Source organism: Balaenoptera ricei, chromosome 2 (assembly GCF_028023285.1).
Source record: "Balaenoptera ricei isolate mBalRic1 chromosome 2, mBalRic1.hap2, whole genome shotgun sequence".
NCBI lineage: Eukaryota > Metazoa > Chordata > Mammalia > Artiodactyla > Balaenopteridae > Balaenoptera > Balaenoptera ricei.
The window spans coordinates 2,192,379-2,217,755 of record NC_082640.1 but is presented as its reverse complement, the minus strand read 5'-3'; the positions used below and the strand labels follow the sequence as shown (position 1 = coordinate 2,217,755).

General features: G+C 40.3%; 1 protein-coding gene across 2 annotated transcripts in view; it reads right to left on the bottom strand.

Annotated features, from left to right (window-relative positions):
- MTPAP (mitochondrial poly(A) polymerase) overlaps positions 1 to 25,377 on the bottom strand; it is a 100,501-nt gene that overhangs the window by 18,917 nt on the left and 56,207 nt on the right. The window lies entirely within an intron of this gene.

The window sequence follows — 25,377 nt, the reverse complement described above, 5'->3', positions numbered from 1 at the left end:
TCTACAAGTGGGGACATGATTCTTTCCCTGCCTGTGGGCTCAAACTGAAGCACTGACTCTTCCTGGGTCTCAGGCCGGCCAGCCTTTGAACAGAAACTACACCATTGGCTGTCTGTGGGTCTCCTGCTTGTCAACTCACCCTGCAGATCCTGGAACTTAGCTGCTTCCATAGTCATGTGAGCCAATTCCTTATAGCAAATCTCATACAGAGAAAGAGAGAGAGAGAAAGAGAAAGAAATATATATATATGCCTCCTACTGGTTCTGTTTCTCTAGAGGAACCCTGACCAATACAGTATTATAATTCTAAAACAATTTTATTTTTATTCTGGATAAGGCAAAAGGTAAATATATTAATCTTCTTAAGAAACAAAAGTTTCTCTGTAAGAAAAAGAAGAGATGAAAATATAAAAGATAAGGAAAAGCCTTATACTATGATATTTGTGTGGGAAATTCATTAAGAACTCATGATTATTTTGAAAATATATCTGCCAGCTTTGTTCAGTGAAATGGTTAGTAGCCATGAGCACACATGGCACCCAGATTTTGGTTTCTAAATGCTTCTCCCCATTACAAGGAACCAGGGTGTCCTGCAGAAACGGCTGATTCCAGATCTGGGTCAGAGAAAGCACGAGATGAGTGTGGGACAACTTGTGCTAGAAAACAAAGTGGTGATCAAAGACTCATGGGGTCACATAAATGGTTATGGGGCCAAATAAAGGGGCTCCCACTGGTGAAATTTAGGACAACCTGGTCATTGGAAAAATGATGGTCATTGTTTATAACAAATTAAACTGCAAAAATCATGAATTTATAATGATATGCAAAGGGGGTATGGGGAGGGACTGAGAGGGAGAGAGAGAAACGGAGGTGGAGAGAGAGAAAGCTCTTCTTTTGCAGAATGCCAGCTAATAAATATAAAATAGACTGCACAATTTAAAAAAATCATCAACCTGCTGCCACAATATAATAACTCATACAGGCAGGGAACATCATGGATTCTTAAATTGTTGGACAAAATATTGCTAGTGACATTCTCTTCACACAATCCCAAAGTATTCACCACCCCCAATTATTTACCAATTTGAAAAAGAAAATCTATCTATATAGCGGAGGGGTCTGGTGGTCACAACCTTAGCCAAAAAAATGAAATTTCTTCACAAATATTAGGACAATCTAACATCCTGTGCCTCTTATAATGAAATACAAGTTCTCAAAACCACCTGTGTAACATTCTTCAGAGAATTATTTAACCGTAATCTAACTATACATTTCGTCTTTACTCCAAGCTATGGCAAAAACACAGGCACTACCAAAAACAAAGCAAACACCACCATGAGGACACAGTCAGATCAGTCTACAAGGCAGAATGTTGTACAAGGCAGTGGGCCTGCACTCTTCAAAAAATACAATGTCACAAAGACATAAAAGCAAGTGGACTGTTGTATCATAAAGAAACTTAAAAGGATCCTGAATTGAACAAAAGAGTATAGACTGTATGTGAGACGATATAATGAAATATTGTTCATTTTGTCAGGTAAGATAATGACATCAGAGTTATGTACGTGAATATTCTAATTCTAAGGAGATTCATGCCGAAGTATTTAGAGGTGAACCAGCGTGGTGACTACAATTTGCTTAGAAATAGTTCAGCGAAAAAAGCTAATATATGTATATAAACCCAGAGAAAAAAGAGGTAGGGAGAGAGAGACAGAGCCCAAGAAAGCAAGCAAATGAGGCAGAATTGGTGAATCTAGTCCAAGAGTACATGGGTTTCATTTTTTTATTATTTCCATTTTTCTGTATGCTTGAAAATTTTCAAAATAAGAAGTTGAAGGGAAAGTATTGGTGATAATACCTTTGAAAAATACAATTAAGTTACTGCAGGAAAGAGAAAGGATTGATCTGTGTTTTTAGATAAGAATAGAAACTTCACCCAGAGCTGGGGAGGAACACTGCGCCACGGTCAAGGTCAAGTTCACTCTGATTCTGAGCGCGCCTCATTAACTCAAAAGGGCAAACCTGACCTACATCCTCCCAAGCACTCGTTACAAAAGCAAGGAGCCCTTCTCCAGGGCAGCCAAGCGCCCATGGAGGCACAGCTTGCAGGATGAGAGGACCTTTTTCCTTCAGAACAAAGAGCTGGGAGGCGGGTAAGTAGGACTTGCCTTTGAGAGACGGAGCAGGCGTATGTCAATGGCACAACCGGGACGAGAAGGCAGCAAAACGAGTGAAGGGATAGGAATCTGGGGCTGAGATATGGGCTCTGAGATGGAAGCTTAAAATAATTTAATGCAAGAGAGTAATGCTTCCCAGTTTCCGGGAGAGTGCTTTGGCTTTTTTTGGCTATTGTTAAGGGAAGCCTTTCTGTGGCCTCTCATTTTACCTGCCTACACCCCTTGCCCCCATGTACCCAGTTACCTGCACGACCTCTGCCCACCTTACTCTCCCACAGCGCTCAGAGAAGCGCTAGCCGGCTAGTGTCCTGGGACCCATTTGGGTCCTCCAGGCTCAGCCTCTCCCCAGGGAGCCTCTTCTGTTACCCGGGATTTGAAAGCACCACATGCGACCCTAAGAGAGTCCCAAATAGCCACAGAGAATCATGGTCTCACAGCATGGACTGGAATCACACATTTTTCAAGTTCCTGCTAAATTGACAATTTTTAGGACTTCCCTGGCGGTGCAGTGGTTAAGACTCTGTGCTCCCAATGCAGGGGGCCCGGCTTCGATCCCTGGTCAGGGAACAAGATCCCACATGCCTGCCGCAGCTAAGAGTTCGAATGCCACAACTAAGAGGTCACATGCTACAACTAAGGAGCCCACGTGCCGCAACTAAGACCCGGGGCAACCAAATAAATAAATAAATAATTTTTTTTTTTTTTTAAAGAATGGCTATTAAAAAAAAAGAAGAAACAGGAGGCCACAGGAAACTGTAACACATTGCAGTGTCTCTCACCCCTCCTTCCCCCCCACCAAGGGGACAGCGTAGAAGAACTCAGCGGTCCTACAAACAAGACATTCCCTTTAAAAATAATAATAAAATTTAAAAATAATAAATTGACAATTTTTAACTTACTACAGGCAAAAACCTCAATAACTTTGAAAGGGTGTGGTCAAAGCTAGTTGCATTAAAATATATACATATGCTGGCTTTCCTTTTTTTTGGTGAGTCCCTAGATTTTTATTTCTGTGCAATGAAGGGTAGATAAGACTTGTCGATGCTGGTTGAAGGGCCCTCCAGAGCGGAGAACGGGCCAGGGCATGCTGATAACCTCATTTCTTCCCATGAAATTTGTTTAAAATATCTTCTATTGCAACTTCACATAAACTTATTTCCTTGAAAAATCAGATTATAGATGTATTGAGCTCAAGCATAAGATAGTTGCTGTTTTTTCCTTATTATCTATTTTATTTTTTTAATTAATTTTTATTGGAGTATAGTTGATTTACAATGTTGTATTAGTTTCAGGTATACAGCAAAGTGATTCAGTTTTATATATATACATATATCCACTTTTTTGGATTCTTTTCCCATATAGGTCATTACAGAATATCGAGTAGAGTTCCCTGGGCTATACAGCAGGTTCTTATTAGTTACCTATTTTATATGTAGTATTGTGCATATGTCAATCCCAATCAAAGATAGTTGCTTTTGCATAACCCAACAAGTACCCATTTCCACAGAATGCCCAAGTGCCTGACGGCTACTAAATTCGTATACACTTAATACAACTGAAAACACTTCATGCGCCTTTTCATCCTGGGGACTCGGCTTTGCGGGATGGGTATTTGTTGGATGGTTCCACAAGCTGGCTAAATCTGCTTTCCTTTTCACACTGACTGCAGAGTTGTTCAGAGCCATATTTGAAACCCGCTTCTACCAGTGTGATCGAAATCTTACACCCTGCATTTGAGGCAATATTTTTACAGCCTCATGATGTGTTGCCTTATACTGGTTGCCTTGAATCCTTCTTGGCTGAGGAGGCACATACGGGATGAAGAGAACGCTGGCTGAATCCAGACCCCAGCAGAGGCTGCTCAGGCTCCAGGAGGCTCTCAATTTGTAATGGACCCCAAGATGCCTTGCCAATAATCAGGGATCATTTACCTAAGAGCACCAGGCCTGTAAGAACGGCAAATTCTTGGAGAGCAGCTCTCAGTTGGCAAAGCCAATACATGAAGCCGCCGTTTTGGTTTCATAGGAAGCACAAAGCGCATCAGGGAAGGAGGCGGTGCTGCAGCCCACCTACCCCCACCCCCACAGGTGCACCTGCACACGTTTCCAGGATGTACAGACTAGGAAGCTGAAAGCAGTAGGAGCTCATCTTGCTGAACACTTGATACACACTCTGTAACAACCCTGCAATGGAACATTATTATCCTACTTACACACAAGGAAACTGAGGCTCATAGAAAATGTTGCCCAAGGTCATGTAGCTGCAAGAAAATGGCAAAGCAGGATTTAAAACCCGGGTGGGCCTGATTCAAAGTCCTGGGTCATTGCAGCATGCCTGCAGGGCCAACTGCCTGCCCTCACCTCTGTTTCCCCAAATGCCACATGTGTGAATATCACGTCTTTGATCCCTGATGAGGCTACTACATGAAGTCTATAAAATATTGGAGGAAAAGAACCTTAAAAACATAAAGCCATGTGAAATGAGGCCAAAGAACTCCTGGATGACTGCCTGGTTTGATTTTGGGTCCCTGTGAAAATTAGGAACAGATCTTGCCCTCTGGCATCCACAGATGTCACAAAAAATTCATGGAACCTCTGGAGAAGTCCTGCAGACTTCTGTAGCCACAGCGTTTAAATGCTGCAGTGGGGCTCATCAGTGGGGTGGCCCCAGCACCAGCACCCTGCCCCATCAGCCCCGTCAACACACCCTGAGCACGGGCAGAAGCAGGGCATGGAGGGCCCTCTCCTCCTCCTCGGGAGCTGTGGTTCCCAGCCTGAGCTGCTGACACTGCACCAACCAGTGGCTGCAACACTCAGAGCTCCCTGGGGAACCCCAGTGAACCTGCTTCAGAGCTTGTGCTTTACATCTTTCAGATCCCTCAGAGCAGTCCCAGGAGGTGTGTCCTGAAACATTTATCATCCCCTCCAAAGAGAATTTGTATGCGCCTCATTTTTTAATAAAGTTCTAGTCCTTTCTTTTCGGTCCCTTTTCTTCTTCTATTTTGATATTATTGACACTGGTCTCTTTAAGTTCTTCTCTATGCCGTGCTCTCTCCCATCACCAGCCTTGGCACAGTTCTCTCTGCCTGGAACACTGGGATACCTGCATGCTCCCAGGCCCCTTCCCTGGTTTTGACTTCCAGGTAGTTCTAGTTTAGCTAAGTCATCACTTCTGAGAAGGCCTCTTGACTTCCCTAGAGAGTTGGGCCTCTGCTCTGGACCCCTGCTGTAGCACCCTGTGGTTCTTTAACTTTCATCCCTGTATAATTGTTATTGTCTATCTCTTCCATAAGACCGCAAGGTCCATGGAGGGCAGATGCCACAGCTTTACTGGTTGCTGCTAAAAGTTAAACAAATGCCTGGCACAGAGCAGATGCCCAATAAATGTCTAATGAATGAATGAATGAATCTCTTTTAAAGAATGAAGATCTAACTCAGACTAGTGCCATAACAATAATAACAAAATGTCCTCAGATTTATGTAGCTCTTTATAGTTTAAAAAGTGCTTTCAATAACTCTATGACAATAAATTTGATAACCTGAGTCAAATGGATCAATTCCTTGAAAGACATAAGTTGCCAAAACTCACCCAAGAAGAAATAGGCAATCTGAATAGACCCGTGTCTATTAAAGAAACGGAATCAATAATTCACAACCTTCCCAAACAGAAAGCACCAGGCCCAGGTGGATTGAATTCTACAAAACATTTAAGGAAGAAATCATACCAATTCTCTACAATCTCTTTCAGAGGATAGAAGTAGAGGAAATGCCTCCTAACTCATTCTATGAAGCTGGCATTACTCTAGTACCAAAATCAGATGAAGACATTATGAGGGAAGAAAACTACAAACCAGTATCTTTCATGAACAGAGATGAAAAATTCTCAACAGAGTCCTAGCAAATTGAGTTCAACAGTGTATAAAAATAATTGTACACCATGACCAAGTGGGATGTATCCAAGATATACAAGGCTGATTCAACATTTGAAAATCGAATAGTGAATTCCAGCACATCAAAAGGCTAAAAAAGAAAAATTACATGATCATATCAATGGATGTAGAAAAAGCATTTGACAAAAATCCCACACCCATTCATGATTAAAACTCTCAGGAAACTAGGAATAGAGGGGAACTTCCTCAAACTGATAGAAGCCTACAAAAGCCCTACAGCTAATATCATACTTAATGATCAGGAACAAAAAGCTTTTCCTCTAAGATCAGGAACAAGCAAGGATTTCCCTCTTACCACATCTTTATGATATCATAGTGGACATCCTAGCTAATGCAGTAAGACAAGAAAAGGAAATAAAAGGCATACAGATTGGGAAGGAAGAAATAAAACTATTTTTGTTTGCACATAACATAATCATCCATCTGAAAAAATCAACAAAAAAACTTCTGAAACTAATAAGCAATTATAGCAAGGTTGCAGGATACATGATTAATATAAAAAAAGGCAATTTCTTTCCTATATGTCAGCAATAAATGAATGGAATTTGAAAGTAAAAACACAATATCATTTACATTAGCACTCCAAAAAAGAAATTATTAGGTATAAATCTAACAAAAATATATATGATGTTTATATGAGGAAAACCACAAAATTTTGATGAAAGAAATCAAAGAAATACTAAATAAATGGAGAAATATTTCATGTTCACAGACAGGAAGATTCAGTATTGTCAAAATGTCAGTTCTTCCAACTTGACTCAATGCAATCCCAATCAAAATCCTAGTAAATTATTTCATGAATATCAACGAACTGATTCTAAAGTTCATATGGAAAAGCAAATATGCAGAATAGCCAACACAATATTGAAGGAAAAAAATAAAGTTGGACAACTAACACTATCCAACTTCAAGACTTACTACAAAGCTACAGTAATCAAGTCAGTGTGTTATTGGTAAAAGAACAGACAAATAAATCAGTGCCCAGAAATAGAACCAATAAATATAGTTAAATGATCTTTGACAAAGGAGCAAAGGCAATACAATGGAGCAAAGGTAGTCTTCAACAAATGGTACTGGAACAACTGAACATCCACATGCAAAAAAATGAATCTAAACACATACCTCACAGCCTTCTCAAACATTAACTCAAAAATGGACTATAGATCTCAATGTAAAATGCAAAACTATAAAACACCTAGAAGATAACATAATAGAAAGCCTAAATAATCTGTGGTATGGCAATGACTTTTTAGATACAATACCAAAGCACAATCATAAGAGAAAGGATGCATAAGCTGGACTTCATTAAAATTTAAAACTTCTGCACTGCAAAAGACAATGTCACAAGAATAAGACTAGCCACAAATGGGAAAAAATATTTGCTCAAGACACATCTGATAAAGAACTGTTATCCAAAATACAGAAAGAACTCTTAAAAGTCAACAAGAAAATAAACAACTTGATTGAAAATGGGTAAAATATCTTGAGACACTTCATCAAAGAATATATACAGTTGGCAAATAAGCATGTGAAAAGATGCTCCACATCATATGTCATCAGGGAAATGTAAATTAAAATAACGATGGGCTGTCACTACACACACATTATAATGGCCAAAATCTAAAATAATGACAATACCAAATGTCAGCAAGGATGCAGAATAATAAGAACTCTCATTCATTGCTGGTGAGAATGCAAAATGGTACAGCTACTTTGGAAGACATTTTGGCAGCTTCTTACAAAACTAAACATACTCTTACCATATATGATCCAGAAATTGTGCTCCTTGGTATTTATCCAAAGGGGTTGAAAACTTATGTCCACACAAAAACCTTTACACAGACGTTTATAGCAGCTTTATTCATAACTTTCAAAACTTGGAAGCAAACAAGATGTCCTTCAGTGGGTGAATGGATAAACAAACTGTGGTCCACCCAGATAATGGATTATTATTCACCAGTAAAAAGAAATGAGCTCTCAAGCCATGAAAAGACATTGAGGAAACTTAAATGTATATGACTAAGTGAAAGAAGGCAATCTGAAAAGGGTACACACTGTATGGTTTTGACTATATGACATTCTGGAAAAGGCAAAACTATGGAGACAGTAAAACGGTCAGTGGTTGCCAGGGGCTGAAGTGGAAAGGGGTGAATAGGCAGAGCACAGAGGACTTTGAGGACAGTGAAGGTACCCTGTTTGATACTATAATGATGGATACATGTGGCTATACATTTTCCACACCCACAGAACACCAAGAGTGAACCCTAATGTAAACTATGAGCTTTGGGTAACAATGATGATTCAGTGTAGGTTCGTGAGTTGTAACCAACGTCCCACTCTGTTGGGGGATGTTGGTGATGGGGTCACTGGGTGTGTGTGGGAGGAGGGGGTACATGGGAAGTCTCTGTAGCTTCTCAATTTTGCTGTGACCCTAAAACTGCTCTAAAGTCTCTTAAGAGAAGTGCTTTCACATACGTTATTCTTATAACACTGTAAATTGTGTTTCCTATAGAAGGCTTCCTCTTCCCTGCCAATCTTTCATTAGTAGTCGTATATTTTTGCCTTGGAAGTGGTAGCAGGTCTACACGCTCACCCCTCTATAATTTTTCATTCAGATAACTAACATTTGTTTAGCTTTCCTTATATACTAGGTACTTTACCTAAGATTTCTTATTGAAAACTCAAAAGAGGTCTTATGGTCCCATATTTACAGTCCGGCTGACCACCCACCCCCTGGGTCATGCATCTCCTACTCCTGCCACTTCAGCCCCTCCTGCCTTGGCCGCTACTTCTGCACCTCATCCTGATCCCTCTCTCTCCTGCCTTCTGGTTTTGTCTCCTGTCCAAGCGAAGCTCTCACACCGCAGGATCTGGCACAGGAGATGGGTCCCAGCTCCTCTGATACTGGCCATGCTCACCCCTCAGACTTCCCCGTCCTCAGGGAGCTCGAGGCAGGCGCTGCCTCCTGGACCCGTGCTTGGTGCTGGCCCATCTCCACCAGCTCCATCCTGGCCCTTTCTGAAAGCAAAGCGAATTTGACCCTGGGAGTACTTTCCTCACCAGAGTCAAGTAAACACATGTCCAGCAATTCAAGAGGATGCCACAGGCAGGGCTGTGAATTCAGCAAGAGAAATGTGGTTGGTGGCCCCGAAATGAGTGGCTGGTGGAGGGTCCACTCCCAGAAAACGAGAAGGTCTTTGCTAATCTGCTGCCAGATCCAGAGGTTGTTTTCTTCCCAAGCGGATGTTAACGGCAGATACACTGGCTATCAGAAGAGGACACGCACTTTTGGAAGAACAAAAGGATGCCCGCTTTGAACGTTAAACACAAGACCGTTGAGGGCAGAAGCTGGCCCTTCTGTGCTAGATGGCCAGATCACATGCAGCTCCAAGTCACAAACTCGGGACTGGTCTGGGTTGAGGGTGAAGAAATGCAGTGGGGCCTGGGCCTGAGAACTACTCCCACCTTCATGGAAAGTGGGGGGAGGAGGTTCCCGAGGTCACAGGCTGTATGGGAGCCTGACCCTTTCTGGGGTTCAGCTGGGAGACTCACATTACAGCCTACTTCCTAGTTTGTAAGCTTGGGTGGTAAATTTATCTCCTTCTTTTTATTTTCAGTGGGGAGGAGAGGGGATGGGAAGAGAAGGGAGGCCAAGAACAAACCATCTGACAACCTTTGAATTAGGTGTCTTCCTTGTATTGGAAGAAAATATTTGGCTACTGGATTAAAACCTAAAACCCTGAGAATAACAATAAATAAATAAATCACAGTGGATGAGCACCCAGGGGAGGGCTGAGTACTTGATCCAGAACTGTAAATGCAAACTTGAACTCTCTTTGAAGTCTTAGGCTTGGTCTTTGAAATTCATCCACTTTTGCAATCTGCCCATTAATGTTTATTTTAATATGAAATAGTATTCTTCTCCTCCAAAATCTTCAAACAAAGCCCAGTGGTCCAGGAAGGTGTGGCAGGGGAACGCACAGTCCAGTTTCATGTGTCCGGGGGTTTGAATAAGCATGTATCCAAAATCTCTGTGCATTTAGAGCAACTGCTGCTCGACGATCTGGCTGCCGTGGGTGACAGAGATAGGAGTGCAGACCCTGGGCGCTGGGTGACAGAGGGATGCAGAGGACCTCTTTCCAGGGGAGGATGGCCAGAGACACTGCTGAGTACCTTGCGTGAGTCACACTAGGAACAAGCATTCCATCTTGGGGCAGGCACGCCGGGGTTGCACAGGCCGCCAACACCCTGGTGTCCTTGTTAGTGTCTGCGTTCATTCAGGTGGGCAAGGCTGTAATAAAAGAACGGACACGAACATGCAGTGCTTCAACACAAGGGGACTGTCACCATCCACGGAGGTCCAGGGAAGCAGCTCTGCTCCACGTAGACGTACAAGAACCCAGGCTGAAGGTCGTGTGCCATCTTTAACATGAGGCTTCCAAGGTCGCCTGGGGGTTGCCACCCCAATCACGGGGAAAAGGGAAAGAGCATGTCGGAGAGTGGGTGTAAAGTTTTCAGGCCTGGGAGTGACGCACACGTTCTCCTCCTCACGTCCCACTCACCGTCAGTCATGTGAGCACACCGAATTGCAAGGGAGTCTGGGAAAGGGACTCTATCTGGATGTTCAGGAGGAAAAGGAAAACAGATTATGTAGAATAGTACTTTTCGCCACAACACCTAAGGCCGGGAAATCCCACAAAGCTGTGCATATTAATTTCAGACAGATTAAATAATGAGATAGTTGCTACACGGGGCACAAACATATTTCTAGGTGATTCTAGGCCCTCTTCAATATTCCAAGTATGTTACAGAGGTTCAGCCCCAAATCAGTGAGCTATTGGAAAGTTTACTGGAGCTTTTTCTGAACATCCATTTTTCTAAAAGTTTGATCTGATCCAGTTAATTCCAGGCCCTCTGTGATGCAATTAATAAAAAATACTTGTCACTCTAAGACCTACATTTTCTTCCTAAAACTCCCTCTTTATTCCTAAAACTGTCTTCCATTTCAACCTTTTAAATTTAAGTACTAACAAGCGTCTCTCTGGAGCACAGAGAGTTCCAGTGAGACTAATTCAAAAGAGCAAATGATCCAATGGTCCTTCGCATAGATTGTCTCCCGTAGTAAGTTCGCTTCCTGGCTTCATTGGTTGGGCTGGCGCAGACATGGTTTGTAGCTTTGTGAGTCAGAATGACCATTACCAGCGTGACACCTGTGACAGTTCTTCCTCTGAACTGGAACACTTTGTACTCAGATTCAGAGCCAGGGCTGCTGTGAACTGCTTTTCTGGCAGCGGGAAGGTGATATCTGCATCTCTCAGCCAGTGTTCTCCACCACGCAGATTATGTGAGCTCCCCTGTCCGAGGCCAGGAGACACCTTGGATTTGTTCAGTTTCCTCACCAGACTCTTGTTTCCAGAAGGATGGCACTCACTTCAAGGCACTGGGGCTCAGGCACGTCTGGCTGCCCTTGCTTTCTCCTTCCCCTTGGGGATGTAGCTGCATCACATCGTCTCGTGTGCAGTATGCCCTGAGTTGTGCCTTTCACCTTCACCCCAAAGCTCAACGTCGCCCCACTCCAGAGCACACAGCTGTGCTCTCTGTGCATCATGAAGGCCTCCCTCCATCATAAGAATCAGGAAGACTGCATCTGAAGCGGGGCTTTCGTGTCTCTGGGGAGCGAGCACAGGTGGCTCCTCAAGTCCCAGTTACATCCTACAGGAAAAATTACATCAGCTGCAATTGAACAAAAAGTGGGGACTTCCATTTTTAGAGATATGGTTTGGAAACCAAACCATTACAAGTATTTGGTAATGCAAGATAAAATAGGACAAATATGACATTAAGTACAGCTTGAAGGAAAGTAAAGGAAACCCCAGAGTAAGGAATAAAGAGTAAGCTAAAGGCCAAAGCAGAGAGCGTGTGAGCTGATACTGTGATTGTCCCAGAGGTAGGGTTGTCAGCCTACGTGATCTTGAGGCTTGAATTTTAATACTCCTGCCAAGACGGAAGGAAGAGTTTTGGTCCCATATGAGTAAAAGGGAGATCAAGATGCCCACAGCAAGGGGCGGGCCCTTAAAGAACACACACTTAATGAAAGGTTAGACTAGATAAATAACCACATAAGATCACAGAGACATGACAAGAAAGCTTGTGTGTTGCTTATCACACTGGGAGTCAGAACAAAAAATCCTTCCTGGGAATTGGTAACTACTCTTCATGCAGATTTTGGTTCAATTTCACACTAACAGCATGGTTCAGGAAAACCCAATTTAAGAAAAGAATATGAAATTTGTTCCAGCCAATGAAAGTCCCCAGGGCACTAAACTCAGGCTACACAATATTTTTACAGAGGATGAGCTCACAAACAAAACTCTTGTTTGTGAAATGCCTGAGGAAATAATCTGCTATGATTAAGAGCCCTCAGACATAAAAAAAGAGTATTAGAACCTGAGAACTTCAGATAACTGGATAATCTTATAGACTATAAAACGAAAATATGTGACATGATTAATGTCAAAAAGGAAGGAATTCAAAAAGTAAGAAAAGAATAAATCATTATCAAAAAGGAAACCAGGCAAAAATGAAGAGTAACCAAATAAAAGTTTTAGAAATAAAAATCTAGTAATTGAAGTTAAAAACTGAGTGGATAGGTTTTATCTGATTAGATACAGCTGATCAGAGACTCAGCGAACAGGAAAGAAAATATGAGGAAATTATACAACATGCAATACCCAGATCAAGAGGTAGAAAATATGAAAGAGAAGTTAAGAGACATTCAAATAGAATGAAAACATCCAAATATATCTAATTAAAGTTGCAGGAAGAAAGAATCAAGAGACTGAAGAGAGTCAGTATTCATAAAGAGAATGGCTGAATATTTTCTGGAGTTTAGAAAAAATATGAATCTGTGGATTCAGGATGTGCAACACACCGTAAGCAAAATAAATAAAACACGACTACACCTGAACACATGTTGGTAAAACTGCAAATCAGAAGCAAAGAGAAAAAGCTTAAAAGCAACCAGCAAGAGCATTCTTGCTGTATCTATAGATATACTATAGCAGCAGCAATAAAAGCCAAAATACAGTGGAATAATATCTTCGAAGTGCTGGAAGAATATAACTCACAATTTAGACTTTTATATACACTGATTCAAGAGTGAGGAAAAATTTTAAATATTTTCAGACAAACCAAGACTGAGAGCACTTAGCCCATTAACTCTCACTGAAGGAACTACTAAAGGATTTTCTTCAAGAAGAAGTAATCAAATTCAGAAGAAACAAATATAATGTAAGCAACAATGAAATAGGTAAGCATTCAGGTAAATCTAGATAAGAATCAGTTGTATAAAAATCAATGACAGTGTATATATGTCCACTCTACCAAATGTAAAATAGATAGCTAGCGGGAAGCAGGGCATAGCACAGGGAGATCAGCTCGGTGCTTTGTGACCACCTAGAGGGGTGGGATAGGGAGGGTGGGAGGGAGACGCAACAGGGAGGAGATATGGGGATATGTGTACATGTATAGCTGATTCACTTTGTAATAAAGCAGAAACTAACACACCATTGTAAAGCAATTATACTCCAATAAGATGTTAAAAAAAAAATCAATGACAGATTTTAGGAAAGAAGTGCAAAAAGTGGAATAAAATACCAGAGAGCAATAATTGATTGAGGAGAGACAGGAGGGGTATAAAGTAAGGCAACCCAGGGTCTGTACATTATAAAGTGGAAGGGAGAAAGGCTGAATGAGTACAGACTTGTTAATTCAGGTACAAGATAAAAATTGGAAGGCAACCACTAGAAGAATGGAAATAGAATGTATAACTTCCAAAGCAGCAGCAGCAAAAATAAGAAAAGGAAATTAAGAAAACTCAATCATTCTAGCAGAAAGCAGAAAAGGAGAAACGAAATTTACATACAATATGTATACATATTGTGAACAGAAAACACAAAATAATACGGTAGGAATACAGTTTTAAAATCACAATAAATATGGGATATATAAAATATGTATTAAAATATAACAATAAGTATAATATAAATGCCTTAAACTTTGTTAGACAGATTTAATTCAATTCATGGAAAAGGATGCAACCCACGAAAGATTTAATACATCTCACTACAAACATGGAAAGAGTTCTCAGCCTCCCTAGTAATTAAAGAAACAATGAGTTCACATATGGATTTTAAGATGACAACCCTTAGTTCTGAAGAGAGTGGGTAAATTGACATTCTTTTAAAATGTTGACTGTAAAGTGAATTGGAACACATTTTCTGGAGTAGAGTTTGCAACATGTATCAAAAGCCTTAAAATATACACATGTAGCAATTACACTTTGAGGAAATAATCAGATACCATGGGCAAAAATTTACCTGCAAGGATGCTCTAATAAATTATTTATAATATCAAAAACCTGAGATCTAAATTTCCAACAATTAATTATATTACTACTACAGCTACCACCACTACTACTACTACTAATAGTGATAAAATATAATATTTTTTAAGAGTTTATTACGTGGCAGGCATTGTTCTAAGTGCTTTACTGATGAACACATTTTGATCTCCATTATAACTCTGTGAGAGGGGTATTATAATCATCCCCATCTTACAGATAAGAAAACACAGGCACAGAGAAGTTAGTAATTTGCTTAAAGTTACCCAGTGATCAAAGGGAAGCGCCCCCCTCACTTTTTTCTTAGGAAGGTTCTGTTTTCAGTGGCTTGTCCCTTCCCACTTCAAAATAAAGTGCTTTTTAGGGACACTCATAGCCGAGAGCCGAAGGCCAAGGGCGTAGACAGCTGGTGCTGAGAGTCTGGTAATAACCACCATGGCAAGTACTGAACCCCCTGAAATCCCCTCCCTCGGTCTGACCCAGGCTGTTCTATTTTTGTCACCTCTGTTTAATCTTATGTCATTCCAGTGATTAAGCTTTTGCAGAAGACAGAACACGGGGGAACAGGTAAGGTTATGTAGCAGATGTGACGGCCAATCCAAGCAGTGAACATTGGGGCAGATTTTTCATAAATGCACGGTGTCTTCCCAGGTCACAGGCTCTTCCAGAACCTTGCCACTGCCCCATTAGGAGGGAGAACCTATGTTCCCTCCCCTCGAACCTGAGCGGGTTCTCCAGAACGACCACGACACTTGCGTTTAGGAGATTATGCAGCCGATAAACAACATGTTCTAGGCAGTACCGTGTTTTAATAACACAAAGCATAGGAAACAATCTGTACTGTAAATCCTCATACTGTAAACACACATACATATGTTAGTATAAAGTGATATTTACACGGGGGCATATTTAGTTGCAGGAACAAGTATGGATGCATCATACACTGAAATACGAACAATCCTTGCTCTGGGTACCAGGATCACAGGGAACTTTTGTCTTTGTGCTTGCTTTTCATATTTCTACAAGGGACATATATCACTCATGCAATCTGAAACACAGAACTTGTAATTCCAAAGACTGAAAACATCAGTGTGGTTGGTGGGGTGGGTGAGGATGGGAGTCAGAGGAGGGAGAAGGCCCCCCTGCCTGCCCAGCTGGATGCGTACTTGCTTCGGAGACCTCTTGGACCCACAGAGTCTAACGTCACAGGTCCCCAGCACCCGACCAGCCAGGGTCTTTTCCTTCAACGCCCAGCATCTCCAGCTGCGTCTTTCGTCAGCTATCTGTCCAGGGTCAACCGCTTAGACTTTGTCCTCTTGGCCCAATTCAAGAAGATGCTCAATTACGTGGGGAGTCATATAGGTATTTCCTTCCTGTCATCTGAGGAAATGAGGCCAGGTGTACAGTCCACAGTGGGAGACAATGGCGATTCATTAAATTTATTCAGCAAATGTTGACTGGACGTCTGCCACGTGACGGACACCATCTTTCGGGCCGAGCAACCTTGCATTCAAGGACAGTAAACTAAGCCTCTTCCAATGCACTCCTCTAGTGTTTTTTTTTTTTTTTAAATAAAGATCACAACAAGTTACCTTTGATACAGATGTAAACCATAAACTCCTCTTGGGGCAAGATTATTAAAGTTCTTCGTCTGGGAATAAGACTTCCCTGATAAGCTCATAGGTTCCAACAAATGTCCAAGTAATTATTCGATCGTGACTGACTAAATCCTTAATTGATCTAATCATGCTCTATAGCACCCATGCCCATCCCCCAAATGAAATTAAGGCTGCAGCCTAGAAACTGCTCAGCTTCAATGTTACTGTCTAGCCGCACTTTTTAAGCAGTGAACCCTTAGTCTCTTTTGGATGGAAACGGCCTGCCTACTGGAAGTTTAGAAAAAGCTTCCTGCCGATGGCACATCTTTCATCTCAGGCTTGCCCAAGTCTGAAGCGGCAGTCTGACGAGGCTGGCAGTCCTCCAGATTCAAACCTGCCCTCAGGAAATGCCCTCAGTCATTTGGGGTGCAAACTGGAGAGATTCTTCCTCAGGATCCCACTTTTTACCTCTGCTGGCTCATCCTGGACCTTCTAACCCTTCTTACAAAAGCTATGTGTAGATCGACAGCATCCAGAACCCTTTTCAGTAGGTGCGCTTCTCCTGGAATCAAAATGCTGATGAGTGCAGCCTTTTATCTCTTACAAATTCTATTCCTCTTAATTGTTGAGGTGCTGATGAGACCTCACTTAGTGGAGCAGGGAAACATTTCATCCACAAGAAATCAACATGAGAAAATGCAAATAAAAATTTCCTAGTTTTCCTTTTTCCCTTGGCCTGTGTTCCACATATATTATTTTGAAATGTTATTTATTTATTTAATGACACTTCATTTAATTAATTTAGAAAGCATCTAAGTTATCATAAACTTTATTTCCTTAGAATCCCTACACTGGTCTAAACTAAACTAACATGAGCTCTAAGTAGATTATTGCTTGACTGTTTGGGGTTTTTTTTTCCCCCTGTAGTTGTTAAAGGTTTACACAAAATAATTTTAACTAACAAAAAAATTATTTTTCTTACACAGCAAAGACTGAAAGAAGGAAATATGCCTCATACCCCATAAAGAAACATCCCTATAATATTTAACTGGACCAAGGAATCAAGAAGCATGACCATTCTTGATCCCTGTTTCTCTCTCTACTTTTCTCCCTCCTTTAAAGAAACTGATAAGCATCTGGAAATCAGACTCAGCCATTTTGCTCCCAGTGGTCTGAAGCATCCATTCATTCAAAGGTAGACAAAGAATAGCTATCAGGTCACAAATGTAAAGGACTCGAGAGGATTCTGTATGTATTTTAATTCTCACTTGGGGGTCTTGAAGCTCCATTCTCTTCTCTCTCTTCTGGTTTCCTTGAAGCAGACAAATACCTCCTCTCTGAGAGAAGCATGGGCAACAAGTTTCTTAAAAACTCACATTTTTCTCTCTGTGGACAGTAGCCAGTGCCAGAGCTGCGGTCTCCACCCTCTTTGCTTCTTCCAAACGCTCAAGGGCAGACAGGCTGCAGTGTGAGAAGCAGACTCGCTGCCTTGTGTCCGATGTGCAGCTCCCAATAAAACATTTGCTCCACGACAAGTTAAACGTGTGCTGCCTTGTCACGTGGAGTCTCAGAGTTCTCTGCCGTCACCTGGACAGCAAAGGATCGTGAAGTAGCCGTTTAATGTCTGGGTTGGATGGGCTGAGAAAATGAGCCACAGGCAGCCCTAGAACAAGCCACTCGTCCTCAGATCATCAGCTGAATTCAGGACACTTAGGGAGAAGGGTTTTCTCTTCAGTCAAGCTGAGTCGCCATCGCAGAACTTTCTGTGGATGTCAGGCCATTCCTGCTCTGATCTTCTCCAGCGCAGGAAGCTGTCCTGACACGGATTCTGCAAGTGTCGATCGCAGAGCATAAAGGCTTTAGGCAGTACGGAGCTTATGAGACCAGAAGGAGACACGTCCATGGTGGGCAGCTCTGTGTTGGAGGTTCTGAGCAACTCTTTTCTTAATGTGTTTTCAATTTTCAGAATTGTCTGTAATGAGTATGTCTACATTTATAATTTTTAAAATGAATTTAAACAGTAAATGGCAAACTATACAGAAGAGGCAATGGCTCTTCGTAGAAAGTCCAAGGGTGCTGAGTTCTCAGGACCACAGAAGACTTCTTGTGGCTTATCCCTAGAAGGGAGATTTTCCAGAGCCTTTCAGAGCGCTGTGGAGCACATGTGAGTAAAACCCTCTGTGCACTGACCCCCACTCCCGGGGTGGAGATCCATTTCATAGCAGAGCAGTAGGGAAAGGAAAAGCTAACTTGACTCTCTAATACTATATAGTTCATAAGTCACTCCCCTACGTTAACCAATGGGCCAGACGTGCATTGGAGAAAAAGAAAACCACAGAGCTCCCTCTGCAGGCCAATGACAGTATTAACTGACCACCTCTCCATCCTTGGCTTCCTTGGAAGAATCCAAGCCCCTGTCAACCAGGATGTGGTTATTTTAAAATGAAATGAAATGTGCTGACATCAAAAAAAGTAAAAAATAAAAAACCTTTCCCCTGTGCATTCTAGGGTGGCAGAGCAAAACAGTATTTTAAACAAGTATAGAAAATAGAAGCAGCCCTTATAATTTCAGTTCTGTGAAAAAATTCAGCAGGGGGTGATTAAAATAACATCACCAGCTTGAAAGCCAAAACCAAGGCTGCGAGGCAGTATTTCCAGCTGCAATGGACAAAGGCCGCCCTCATGGCCTCAAGCTGCTTCACGGAACAGGAATTGGTAAAACAAAGGTGACAGGATCAGACGGGATCTCTTTTTCCTTCTTTCCCCTGTAAACGTTGGACAGCTTCTTGATAGCCCTGTACCATTCTCGCCATCAATAAAATGAGAGTGGGCTGGGTCATGTCTCAAGATTCCTTTAAGCCCCAACAGAAAAGAAACACATACGCGATAGTAATGTTACACATTTGTCACCAAGGTATATATTAAACAGTGGATGGTTTCTATCCACAAGTTGGTATCGGGGTAGAATCAGATCGGAGGCTAAGTTCCATCTCGGCCGCTTGCCACTGGTGAGACTTTGGAAGGTCACTTCTCTTAGTGTCAGTTTACTCACTGCTAAGAGTGGGAATAGTAACAACAGTCAGTCGTAAGACGCAATGAAAGAAAAGTCCCCCTTTTCATAGTAGCAGTAATAAGGATAAACTAGCTAGGAATACGCCCAACAAGAAATGGGCATGGTTTATGTGAAGAAAACTTGAAGCACACTCCTGAGGGAAACGAAGGAAAAGCTACACAAATGGAAAAGTTACCATGTTCTTGGGAGGTTAACTCTTCCTAAGTTAATCTATTAATTTAATACGATCCCAATTTTAAAAACCAACCAGGTTTTTTTTGGAACTTGGCAAGCTGATTCTAAAGTTCATATAGAAAGGTGAATAAACAAAAAAGTAATGGGAGGGATATAAGCCCTTCAGATGCTGAAACAAATTATAAAGCTATAATTTAAACATTTTGGTTAAACAGTTTGTTAAAACCATTTGGAATGGACACATGAATAGACAAATTAATAGAAGAACATAGAAAGTCAGAAAGAGACCCCAATACAAACTGGAATTTATTATATAATAAAAGCAGGATTTAAAATCCAGGAGAGAAACTGTATTATTTGATAAATAGAATTGGGATAATTAGGTAGCCATCTAAAAAATAATGGATACCTATTTCACATATCATAGTAGGATAAATTCAAGCTACATCTAACATTGCAAGCACTGTAATTGCAAAAACATTAGACGAAACCATGAGATAATTTTTTAAATACTCCTGAAATGGAAAAGGCTTTCTTAACTCTAAACAAAAAATGGATATACTTTTACCACGTAAAAATAAAACATTTCTACATGGCAAAAACCACAATAGTAAAGTCAAGAGACAAATGGCAAGCAAGAGAAAAATACAACCACTTCATGGTCAAGGAGCCAATTTCCCTAATATATAAAATGTTCTTACAAAACAATAAAAAAGACAATAAAATTTTTTATGAAGTAAATAGTTTGCAGAATAGCAAATTCAAAAAACTTACTCATAATAAAGAAAATGCAAAGTAAAACCATGACACCATTTTTGAACTTAGTGAAGATTAAGAAAACTGATACACTCTTGGTGAGGGTATAAAGTAATAGGCACTATCATACATTGGTGGGAGGGCAGTGTGAAGTACTCTCAAAATTACAAATGCATGAAACTTTTGACCCAGAAACACCACTTCTAGGAATTCATCCTACAGATACATTAATACATAAAACAAATGATAATACAAAATATTATTAGCAGCATTGTTTGTAATTGCAAAAGATTGAGAAAAAATGTCTGAAAATAGGAGACTGGTTAAACAAATTCTAATTTATCCATTCAATGGGAATTTATGCACCATAAAAATGGATGAGGAAACACTTGCTACCTGATATAGAATAGTTACTAAGAACTAATGACAAATGGAAGGAGGGAGGTAAAAAAGTGGAAGAGAAAATACAGGCAAATGTTTTTGCTTAAGCATAAAACTGGGTGGCAGTGGCATGAAAACCTGGGTGGAGGGGGGCAAGGTAAGAGGAAGACTTTTCACTGTGTTTCATGGTATGTCCTTTTGTAAATTCTGAATTTTGAACAATGCAAAAGAAATACCTCCAAAGAAATAAATTAGAGTATAAGGGGTATGTCTTCAAGCCCGTTTCAGAGGGAGGGTTAAAGGTGATAGATGATCTATATAAACTCCACAGCACATAGTAGGTACTCAACAAGTGGTGTCTGAAGAATGAGTGAGCACTGCCATCTGGGATGGGGACTGGGTCTTGTCACAGTGGCCGGTCCCAACGCCACTGGTCCACTCTCTCCCTGGAAGAGTCCTTCAGGCATTCAAGGGAGCCTCTGACTGGCCTTCCCCATGATTCTTTCAGTATATTTGAATCCTACATGAAACATGACTGGCTCAAACTCGAAGTCCCAGCTATCACTGTTTTTTAGAGAGAGAAAATTGAAACCCTACTCTCATGGAGTTCACGCAAAGAAGATTGAGAAGGGAAACTGCCTTCGCAAGACTATCTTTAAGGTTTGGAGAACAAAAGCAAAAACAGAGTAGATTAACCTAGACTCTGAGAGGCACTGCAGATGGCGCAGACAGCATTTGTGGTGCGCATGCAAGGCTTTGTTTACTGGAACAAGTGGTGACAGCGCGGCTCCATTATTTTCAGGCGGAAGCAACGCTAAAGCCTAGCTGGGCGTTCTTAGTGTCAAATCGTCAGCAGCATACTATCTTGTGAGCCAACGAAAAACGAGGCATCTCCCTTTACATTGACACGATTGGTGGGGAGACAAGCGAGCCCCACCATATTCTAGTCCAGGGTTCCTGCAGACTGGCCTCAGCCTGTGAACCGTGTTATGATTGGTCCCGAGTGAGATAAGCACAGAAATTGAAAGAGAGCGCCTAGAATAGTATGTCTACTGAATCCGATATTTTAAAATTAAGCTTGCATTTTACTTTTCACTTTCTATTTCATTTTTATTTTTTCCATTAATTCTTTTTTTTTTTTTTAATTTCACTTTACAAAAACGTCAGTCCAAAATAGATTGAACATTTAAAAAACACAAGCACTGGTCCTACACCAGAGCTAGTTTGAGATGCACTGTTCTGGTCTACATTTTCTTCCAGCAAGAATGACTTCGAAGTTCCTGTAGAAACTGTGGTGTCCTACATGGCAGCCACTGACCACACACAGCTATTGAGCACTTGAAATGTAGCTGGTCTAAATTGGGATATGCTGTACGGGTAAAACACACACTGGATTTCAAATCCTGGTGCAAAAAAATGTATACTATGTCAATGTTTTCATAGAGGTTAAGTGTCGAAATGACTATTTTTGATATATTGTGCTAACCAAAATATATTCTTAAGATTAATTTAATAGTTTTCTTTTTGCATTTTAACGTGGCTTCTAAAAAATGTAAATTACATGTGTGGCTTATATTTGTGGCTCACGTTATGCTTCTACTACATAGTACTGAGTGCTGCTCTAGACTTTTCCTGCTGCATCTGAAACAGTTCTGTGGTGCCCAGGCTTTTCACTACATATTCAGCCCAAATATCACCTCTTCAGTGAAATTTCATGAACCATGATTATAAATAAAACTGCTTTTTATGTGAATCTTTAAACATTAAACATAAAGATTCTTGTGTGAACATAGTTTATATTTCTCTTGGGTAACTACATAGGAATGGAATTGCTGGCAAGTATATGGTTAACTTTATAAGAAGCTACCAAATTGATTTTCAAAGGCATTGTACCATTTTGCATTCCCACCAGCAATGTACGAGAGTTCCACTTCCTCCTACCTTGGCCAGCACTGGGTACTGTCTGATTTTTAAAAATAAGTAATTTTAATCAATGAGTAGTGGTATCTCATTTATATTTTCTTTTGCATTTCCCTAAAGACTCTCCTAGTCTGTGGCTTGTCTTTTTATCCTCTTAATACTGTCTTTGCAGATCAAAAAGTTTTCAATTTTGATAAAATCTGATTTACCTATTTTTTTAATGGAGCATGTTTTTTGTGACATATCTAAGAATTCTTTGCCTAACTCAAGGTCATAAAGGTTTTCTAACATGCTTTCTTCTAGAAGTTTTATACTTCTGTGTCTTACATTTAGATAGATGATCCATCCTGAGTTAATTTTCATATGAGCTATGCATTATGGGTCAAGACTCATTTTTTTGTATATGAACCTTCAATTTTCCAAGGATCATTTGTTGAAAAGACTATACTTTATTTAACTGCCTTTGCACTTTTTCAAAGATGGATCTATATCTGGGCTCTCTATTCTGTTCCATTGATCTTGTTTTTCTATCCTTTCACCAATTCAACACTGTTTAAATGACAGTAGTTTTAAATGTCTTGAAATTAAGTAATGTGACTCCTCCAACTTTTCCTTCTATTTCAGAACTGTTTTGACCCCTCTAGCTCCTTTGTCTTTCTATGTAAATTAAATGTCAGCTTGTCAATATCTATTAAAAAAATTCCTGTTGGGATTTTGACTGGGATTGCATTGGATTTACAGATCAATTTGAGGAGAACTGACAATGTAACTCTATTGATTCTTCCAATCCATGAACAAGGTATATGACTCCATTTACTTGTTTTCCTTGGTTTCTTTCATCAGTGACTGTAGTTTTCAGCACACATACCCTGCACATACTTTGTTGGATTTATACCTAAATGTGTGTGTGTGTGTGAGCACATGCTCACTTTTTAAATTGTTGAATTCCCATTGCTAGGGTAGAGAAATACAATTGATTTTTATATATTAACCTTGTATCCTGTGTTCTTGGTAAACTCACTTATTAGTTCTAGGAATTTTTTTTAAAATAGATTTTTTGGTATTTTGCTTATAGACAGTCATGTTGTCTGTGAATAGAGAGTGGTATTATTTTCTTTTTAATCTGTATGCCTTTTATTTCCTTTTCTTGCCTTATTGTACTGGAGAGGACTTCCAGCTAATGGTGAAAGGGGATATCCTTGCCTCATTCCAGGTCTTATAAAGAAAGCATTCAGTCTTTGACAATCAAGTGTGGTATTAGCTACAAGACTTTGTAGATGCCCTTCATCAGGTTAAGGAAATTCCATGCTATTTCTGATTTACTAGGAGTTTTTATTATAAATCAATGTTGAATTTTGGCAAATGCTTTTTCTGCATCTACTGAGATGATCATATGGTTTTCTTCTTTAGTCTGTTAATAACAATGAATAATACTGATCAATTTTAAAAACATTGAACCAACCCTTGCATTCCAAGGACAAACCCCACCTTGGTCATACTGTGTTCTTTTTTGTTGAGTGATTTTACATCTCTGTTCATAAAAGATGTTGGTCTGTAACCTTCTTTACTTATAACGACTTTGATTTTGGTATCAGGGTAATGCTGGTTGTATAAAATGAATGCGAAGTGTACTCTTTTCTGGAATAGGATGCATAGAAGTGGTATTATTTCTTAAATGTTTGAAAGAATTCATCAGTTAAGCCATTTTGATCTGGAATTTTCTTTGTTGGGAGGTTTTAAACTATGAATTCAACTTCTTTGATAGGATATTCAGCTTATCTATTTCTTCTTCAGTAAGCTTTGTTAGATTGTGTCTTTCAAGGAATTGGTCCATTTCATCTAAGTTGTCAAAATTGTGGGCATAAAGTTGTCAGTAGAATCCCCTTATTAGGATGCAAATGTCTGTTCTTTCATTCATGATATTGGTGATTTATATCTTCTATCCTTCTTTCATGGTTTATACGTTTATCAATTTTAATGATCTTTTTAAGGAATCACATTTTTTAAAAAGTGTTTTATGAGGTATATGACTTTGAGTCAGCAGGCTTTTTCTTCTTTCAGCACTTTAAAAATACCACTCAATTATCAACCTATCTTCAAGTTCACTAATTCCTTCCCTAGCTACCTAAGTCTATTGATGAGCCCATTGAAGAATGTTTTCTTCATCTCTGTTACTGTGGTTTTTTTATCTTTAGATTCTTTTTTATTGTATCCATCTCTGTTGAAATTGGCCATCTGATCTTGCATGGTGCTAATCTTTTCCTATGAACCATTAACATATTAATTATGGTTATTTTAAATTATCTGTCTGCTGATGCCAACATCTGTGTCATATCTGAATCTGGTCTATTGTTTGCTTTTTTTTTTTTTAATGACAGTGTGTTGTTTTTCTTGTTTTTTCATATGCCCTGTAGTTTTTTCTAGCATTAGTCAGTAGTGACTCAGGTAAATTGTTCTTATGCCTGGAGGTGGACATGCCTTTCCTTCTACTAGAATTTTAGTATGGGGCTTTGAGTCAATCAATAGGGTTGAGCTGGGTTTAGGGTTTGTTGTACACCCGTCTTCAAACTCTTCTATGAATACTTGTGTTCAGGGTGGGGCTCATCTACCAGAGGATTTTTCTCAGCGTCTGCTCCTCCGTCAACGTTAGGCTATCCTTTTGTGCTGTACCTCTTGATTCACGTTCTTACAATTCTTGCAGCAATATTCCACTGTTACTTGTTACTTGACACGGTCAGGTGGCAGAGGTCCAAGGGGAAGCACCCAGTGTCGTTCTGATGAAGCGCCAGTCTGAAGCAGGCCCTATGTCCCTGAGTCTAGGGCTGCGGTCCTCTTAGCGCCCCTGCTCCCACAGTTCTGGGCCCTCCGTGTATTGCTATCCTTCCTCAGGGAAGAGGGTTGTTTTCCTTTTCCCTTTCTTCAGCTGCAGTGGTGTTTTATCAGTTCCCT